Source organism: Engraulis encrasicolus, chromosome 4, assembly GCF_034702125.1.
Source record: "Engraulis encrasicolus isolate BLACKSEA-1 chromosome 4, IST_EnEncr_1.0, whole genome shotgun sequence".
Classification (NCBI taxonomy): domain Eukaryota; kingdom Metazoa; phylum Chordata; class Actinopteri; order Clupeiformes; family Engraulidae; genus Engraulis; species Engraulis encrasicolus.
Genome location: NC_085860.1, coordinates 52,100,372 through 52,107,800, shown reverse-complemented (window position 1 = coordinate 52,107,800; position 7,429 = coordinate 52,100,372). Strand labels below are relative to the sequence as shown.

The 7,429-nt window shown below is 41.1% G+C and overlaps 1 long non-coding RNA gene across 1 annotated transcript; it reads left to right on the top strand.

The window, feature by feature from the left end:
• The first annotated feature begins 300 nt into the window (after positions 1-300).
• LOC134446980 (uncharacterized) lies at positions 301-3,446 on the top strand. The gene is made up of 3 exons (XR_010034544.1): positions 301-1,615; positions 1,818-1,912; positions 3,157-3,446. It is a non-coding gene; the product is annotated as an uncharacterized LOC134446980 (long non-coding RNA).
• Positions 3,447-7,429: the final 3,983 nt, after the last annotated feature.

Genomic DNA, 7,429 nt, shown 5'->3' with positions numbered 1-7,429 from the left:
TAATTAAAAATGGAGATAAAATACCACATTTAAATTGATTATATTTAAATTCTTTAATCCAAAGGTGATTTAAATATTCCCACTATTCACACCCCTCTTCAGACACACACTCTTCACATGCCCATTTCGCCTGGGTCTCTTGTTAGTTGAATTTTCGATTAATTGTGATTACCGGTAATGTTTTTTTAATCGATTAACGCATTGATCGATTAAAGTCGATTAATCGATTAATCATTTGCATCCCTAGATGAGATTAGATTCTTTATTGTCCCATAGGGAGTTTTGTTTTCACATCAGACAGTCAGTTCCGTCAGGTTCGCCATTCGTTAGATCTACTGTATGTGATGACGGCTCATTTGCAAACACATAGCCCAACTGGTCCACACTCCACACATTACCTCATCCCTGCATTGTCCAGAATGTCACCATATGCCCGTCATGTAGCGTCCTGTTAACACTTCATGGTTATGATTCATCCCCATGTCTTCATCACTGTAAACGCGATCTATCTGGCCGTGACTAGAGGACTGAACTGTTTTCTCACTAATCTGGAATGCCCTTCGTTACAGAATTATAAAGTCTTCTTTTTGCGCTGTTATATGTTCCCATATGTTGTAACCTTTTTGTTTTGTTATGCACTCTTTGTCTATGTATTAATGTCTTGCAGATCATACAGTAATGATGGATTATATTCAGCATACACTGATGTAGTCTTTTGATGTCGTTGATTTGACTATGATTTGCTTTGCTGTTTTGGTTACAAAATCACATTTGCACACATTTCGTCATACGGTTCTTCATATTTAAACCTCACTCATTTTCATAGCTAGCACACCAGCACATATTTGTGACGTCCGTATGGCCTTTTCTTTTGTTTTCTTTCCTGCACAGAACAGCATGACTGCAGTGGGTGTTGTTATATTACTGCTTATGTGGACTGTGCTTATTATTCGTTTAGAAAAGCATGTTGTTTTCTTCTCCTATACCTTGCAATTCAGGTCACTTCAAGGGTATGGCATACATGAGTTAGTTCAGTTATTTACTAAAGCATGTCATTCATAAAGCTGGAGCCATTACATTACAGGACACGACATTACATTACATTACACTACACTGTATTAAATGTAACAGGCCGTTCTATCCAAAGACTTTCAAACGAGGACATAATCAGTAATATACAATGTGTGTGGAGGGCGGGGGGAATACAGAGCACACAGGCATAACACGCAGAGTACAGAAGAGTTGGGTTAGTATTTTTCTAAAGTCAAATCTAGAACTAAAAAATAAATCTCGGGCCTGTATGAGCGACCTTGAGAGGTGTATGTAGCGTGACCTCAGTCTCCAAGGAGATGACCTCTTCATGGCTGAAAATGGATTAGCTCAGTCACGACCTCTCCCCATGGTTATGTTGTTGTTTGGACATCGCCATGGAGACAGAATACCCTTCCTGACATGTTCCCACATTTGGTTGCCACGGTGACCTCTTTGTTGACATTTGACCTTGAGCGTGACCTTGGTGTGTTTGGCTCCTCAGGGAGAAGTGGTGTCACATGACGCAGGAGGAGAGAGACGACACGTCCAGGCTCAATGAGAACATCACCTTCGGACAGCTGGGGTGAGGCCGCTGCCGCCACGTGTGTGTGTGTGCGTGCGTGTGTGTCAGTTTTCAGCAGGTACATCATCTAAACTACAATTCTAGACACCTACAGTAGAGTAAACCACTGACTTACAAACTACATTATACAAATAAATCATAATTCACTAAGAATATTATGTGTGTGTGTGTGTGTGTGTGTGTGTGTGTGTGTCACCTCCAGAACATTTAGCCACAACATGTTGGCCTTCGGCTTGACCAAGAAGCTCTGTAACGACTTCCTGAAGAAACAGGCAGTGATTGGAAACCTAAACGAAGGTACAGTATACCGTGTGTGTGTGTGTGTGTGTGTGTGTGTGTGTGTGTGTGTGTGTGTGTGTGTGTGTGTGTGTGTCTGTTGTGTTGTGTCTGCTAGGCTACAGGTTGCTTTGGCGCCCCCGACCAATTCACAAAAGCATGTCCCATCGCATGTCCCTTCGCAGGTGCCCGTCTCGCCTTGCGTCCGTTTGTATTTCAAACAACTCACTATTAAACAGAATGAAAGGAAGTCGTAGCCCCTTCTGTAGTTACCGCATCTGTGTGTGCTTTCTAGTGGATACTTTTATAAGAAAATATTCCAGAAGAGGTGTTATTCCACATCCATGACCGAGGACAGGCGAACTTGGCAATGACTTTGCGCTATCTACTTTGCGCTATCTACTTTGCGCATCAATTTAGACGGCGACCTCCACAGATAGGCCTATATGATGTGAAGAAAGTGCCCTCCAGATCAAAGACGAAAATATTTTGCTCTCGTGTAGCTTACATTTGTGCCCTTCCACAACACTGTGCTTGGTGTTTCTGCATGGTCAATAAAGCCTATGCCATTCCTCAGATCAGTAAATCTGTTCTTTCCACAGCATGCATGCATGGACCAGTTAATAGGCCTAACAATCTAATTATTAGGCCCTATCATATTATATAATACTGCATTATATATTATATTATATTATATTATATTATATTATATTATATTATATTATATTATATTATATTATATTATAATATATTATGTTATATTAGCCTACATTACATTATTACAACTTATTATATATTCATTAAAGCTGCTATGATGGTTAAGAAAATTATGGCTAGTGAAAAGGCTTAGTGGCTAGTGAGTCAGGAAAACCACTAGCCTAAATGGCTGGTAAGCGATAAAGTTAGTCTCAAGCACTGTACAGTATGTCTGTGTATCCTTGTCCTTGTAACCCTAAGTGAAGGTATTCTGTCCTGCGTCAGTGCCTCTGTGTCACCTCCGTGTCACCCCGTCCCTGTTCGCTTTGCCAATGAATACCTGCAGTGTATTCTGTAGAGGCCAATGAATGAATGCAGTCTCACATTAGTGCGTTAGATCACATTGTGTGCAGCCTCACATTAGTGCATAGATCACATTGTGTGCGTGTCATTACATTCTCCACGGTTGTTGTTCTGTGCTAAGAGCCGATCTGTTTGTGAGGAGAGTGGAATGTGATGTTTTGTTTTTTTGTTTTTGTTTTTGTGTGTTTTCTTCCTCTCGTCTCCAGAGCAATACAAGCTACTGAGTGACCATATTGAGCAGATGGCACAGGAGTGAGACGTGCCAGGAGTGAGACGCACCAGGAGTAAGATATTGGCGTGAGACACCAGGAGTGAGACGTCGTGGAGTGAGACATACAGTAGAGAAAGACTGGCTTCCTGCAGCAAACGCTCCCCACAGAACTAACCTACCCAGTGTCCCAGTTTATATGGAAACACATCTACAGCGCACACGTAAACAGTACATTGTTATAAAGTACTTATTCACTTATACAATACAGACTTACTGGTAATCACTTATAACCATTGAGAGTAAATAGAATGGAGGCCAAAATTCTATTTCATTGTTGAAGCCAAGTTGGAGCCAAGGTTGGACCCAAAAAGACCAAAAAAGACCAAAAAACATAAAACCCTGTATCTCCCTTAAATGCCACTCCAGGGGGATCATTTTTCGCTCAACTAGTAGGTCCCCTTGCTCTCCAACTTACCAGGGTGGTGATTTTTTGTGGCGATGTTTTATTTTAGAGAGATATTAAAAGTTAAATTGACCAATGAGCATCAGAACATGGTTTGATTGACCGTTAGAAGTCTTGTTGTTGTCCAATCAGCGCCTGCGTTTGGCGTTGCTAAGTTGGAATGTAAGTTGGAATGTTCCCCAATCTGGCTTCAAAGCGTTGAATGGCAAATAGCGTTGATTTGGCGTCCATTCTATTTACTGTCAATGCTTATAACAGGGTGTGTAAGAATGTTGTGCAGACAACACACTTATACAACCAATCACACCCATATAGACCCATACAACAACATTCTCAGTATACCCGTGTATCTACCTATGTATCTGACTATCAATGTATACACTACACCAGCTCTCAGTTGCAAACTATATCTCCAATAACTTCCCCAACTGCTGGACATGTTGGCCTATGAAGAAGGCTGCCCTCTAGAGGGCAAAGTGGTTGTTGCGACAAACAATGGAAAATGTCTGTTGCAATTACAGTGAGGATTTCTTGATTCAACAAAGTATGTATAATCGAGGTATTTGCGAAGAACTCTTCAATGTGTCTTCAGAGTTTGCAATGTATTGTTGTGACCTTTCCTGAGATGTTCTAATCCGTCCATGTTTGAGTTCCTGCCACCTGCGGTCTTGTTTACCTTAAGTCAACTTTTCCCTGCTGAAGTGCAGTCTTTTTTTTAGTGTTCTTATTGTGGCCTTATTTATGATCCTGAGAGAATTTTCCATTTTGTGAAAGTGCCTTTGAATAAGTTTATTCAGAATTTCCTTCACTGTTCGTTTAGTAATAATAATGTAACGGAGAGTGTAGTGTTGCATGTTTTGAGAACAGAATATCTGCAGCTAAGAGCTAACTCAAATTTACTCACGGTAACGGTGAGGATGTTGAATGTTTCTGTCTCTTATACATCTACATGCCGTTAGTCGTAGCTAACATGTTATCTTGTGTTTTAGTAAGGCATGCTTTGTTCTGTGAAGCATGATGAAGTGCTGAAGTGTGTTTGTCAATATTCCGTCCAAGGCTTGAGCCAAAACGCTCACTCGTCCAACACACGGTGCACTATTTAAGACCAAAAACAAGGCAACTGGTCCCCTGTGTAGTGACCTATGGGGCAAAATAATGTGTGCACATTCGAGGTACTTCAGCCCAAGTTTCATGTGCGGGGTCAGTGCATTTTTGGGGAACGTGTATTGAGGGTAGAATGACCACAAGAGGGCGATCATTACCCTAAAATGCAGCATGATTTATCATTATTATTATCACTATGGTGTTGTGGTGATGGAGTGAGATTGTGGTCTGATCATTTCAGTCCTCCTCTCTCCCCCTTTGTGGGTTTAAGGTTCAAGTTGTGAATCAACAGAGAGGTCATATTTTACATATTGTAAATAGTTTGAAACAAAAACACTTTGATCATTGATCTTCTACAAATCATATCTACTCACTCTGACAGGCTTTTTTGTGTGCAATTCCACTAAACGCTAGTTGAAAAGGGATCAAGAGATCAATCGTGTAACCACTGCTGCTTGTACATGGTGTTTGTATGTGTGATGATGCACGGACAACCAAGACTTGGTGGTGTTATTTAATGGTGTAAATTAGCTGTGTTGCCCCCTTGTGATTTTATTCGTGATTGATATTGTTTCCTCTGTGCTTCCTTCTCGATGCGCTCTAAAGCACTGCACATGGATGTATGTAGGCCTACTGTATGTATGTATGTGTTTGTGTTGTGAAAATGTAGATTGAAAATGAAAAAGTATTAGGAGGACTAGAGGGCATTGTTCTCCCACTTTGGCCTTTGGTTCCTCTCCTTTGAGATCAAAACATACCCCAACAATAGCAGTCGCTGTTTGCTCATTGAAAGGCAGTGAAAACATGTACGTATCTGTTCATTCTAGCTTGTGTGAACCGCCCCAAGGGACAAGTGGTCAACATATAGTCACTAATAGGGATGCAAACGATTAATCGATGAATCGACTTTAATCGATCAACGCGTTAATCAAATAAAAAATATTAATCGCAATTAGTCGACAATTCAACTGACAAGAGACCCAGGTGAAATGGGCATGTGAAGAGTGTGTGTGAAGAGGGGTGTGAATGGTGGGAATATTTAAATCACATTTGGATTAAAGAATTGAAATAGAATTAATTTAAATGTGGTATTTTATATCAATTTTTCATTTAAATTTTAAGATTGAGTATTTTTTTCGAGAAACATTGAGATTTCGGGGGGGAAAACACCGCTTGTCAATTAATCGTAAGTCAATCAATAAGGCTATCAACTAATGATTAATGAATGAATCGATAATTTGCATCCCTAGTCACTAATGTGGTCAATACATACGGTACATAGTCACTAATGTGCCACCAATCCTTTTATGAAGTGGCATAGTGTGTTTCTGTGTGGTGTGGTGTGGGGACTGCTTCAACGGTGTAGTCTGGCTCTTCGACCACATGGACTAGAAACAGAAAAGTAAAGTAAAAGAAAGTATAGAAAAGTAAAATAACTATACAAGCCCCCCATAAGGTACAGAGGATTAACTGGTGTTTGTCTCCTATGACTTCACCTTTTACACCTCTGCATAGGACTCCTCAGTTTGTAATGGGCTTGTCCCTTACGTATCTCTTACGTCATGAGGTTAAGGGCTTGTGTGTGTGTGTGTGTGTGTGTGGCCGAAAGTGGTGTTGCGGGCCCCTGTGCTGGCTGAGGGCCTACCGTATGCTTTGAGACTAGAGTAGAGTAGAGTACAGTATGTGGAAGTGTGAAGGCTCATACTGTACTGCCTTCCAAAAGCAGAGTGCAGTAACTACATATTTTGTCAAAATTGAGTTTAGACTGAAAATGGTCTACATAACACATCCTTTATCTTGTGATAGAGCCAAGTGGTCCGAATCTGTCCCACTATATATAAAGAGATATTGCTATGTTAAATCTTAAATCACTACAATATCCAACCTAATAACAAGGCCTTGAAGCCATTTTTCTCAGTTTCAACATTAGCGTAGTTATTGCACTTTGCCTTTGTAGGGCAGCATAGTGTTCTGATTGTAATACATGTCCGGAAAGAAATACATAATTTTACGCTTTAATGCACCACGATCCATTCAGAGCAGTGGACTGTTTCGTGTGTACTTAAGCAACTTGTCTTCCTGTGTCTCTTCTGCTGTGCCGTACTGTGTTCCCAGCCTTTTGCACCGAGGTCTTTAACCTTCTGAAAAATAAAAAAACAAGCCATTCCCAAAACAATAGGATTGGTGGTCGGATAGATAGTACATGACACAGCTGCTTGGCTTGCCTTCCAGCCTGCTCGCTGCCCTGACCACCACACACACACACACACACACACACACACACACACACACACACACACACACACACACACTGCTGCCTTCACACTGGCCTCATACTGGAGGCTTCCTTTATCATACAGTGTAATCACACACACTTTGAAGAAATCCCAGACACCCAAATGAAGGCAGAAGTAGTCAAAATGTTGGTTAAAAAAAACTCATTGCATAAAAGGTCTGAGCGTTTAACGACCCTTTTTTTTAGATTGAAAATACTATTTTGTATGTGCGGTTACAAAACCAAAGACAGTGGGACTTCCCTACCCCCCCCCCCCCCCCCTGCCTGAAGGACGGCCAGAGAGCAGTGACCATGCAAGAGAGAAAAAGCCACAAGTGTAAACAACAGACCCCCTTAGTCTTCAGATGCAATCACATCCGCTGCTCTCTTCTTGTTGTCCTGTTGCCATGTAGAGAGATCCACACT